Raw genomic sequence first — 728 nt, forward strand, 5'->3', positions numbered from 1 at the left:
GAAGCCGCGAACACAAAGGAAGCGAGGCGGGCCTGAAGGGGCTCCGCCCCCTACGAGAGGCGGGCGTTTTGGGCAGGCCCCGACGGCGTGGCGCTAGTGGGCCTTCTGCACGCTGAGGGGAGGAAGCCTGAGCGGCGTCGGGAGAAGCGCTGTTAATATCAGCCGCCTCGGTTCTGTGTACGATTCGTCTGATTCGCTCCTTCCATCCCCTCGCCCCGTTGTCCTCCATTTGAGTTTACCAGAGGGGAACCACCGTTAAGTTTAGCTGGACTCACTTCTGAGTTATTATTATTATTATTATTATTATTATTATTATTATTATTATTACTATATTTTACTATTTATGCATCTTGCTGAGTTTCCCTAAACGCCATTGGGCAGACATAGGCAAACTCTGACCCTCCAGATGTTTGGGGCTGCATTTCCCATCATCCCTGACCTTGTTAGCTAGGGAAGATGCCCAGAGTGGCTGGGGAAGCCCAGCCGGATGGGCGGGGTACAAATAATATATTGTTATTATTATTATTGGAATTGTAGTCCCAAACATCTGCAGGGCCGGAGTTGCCTATGCCTGGCCATTGGGGATTGTACTGTTAACATGGGGAAGTGGCAGGGAGTCAGTCTGGGCAGCTTCCAGCATAAATAAAAACATAATAAAAACTTCCCTATAAAGGGCTCCCATCAGATGTCTCCTAAAGGCTCCTTGGCTCGGGGCTCTCAAAACTCCA

This window comes from Zootoca vivipara, chromosome 4 (genome assembly GCF_965207765.1).
Source record: "Zootoca vivipara chromosome 4, rZooViv2.hap1.1, whole genome shotgun sequence".
Lineage (NCBI taxonomy): Eukaryota > Metazoa > Chordata > Lepidosauria > Squamata > Lacertidae > Zootoca > Zootoca vivipara.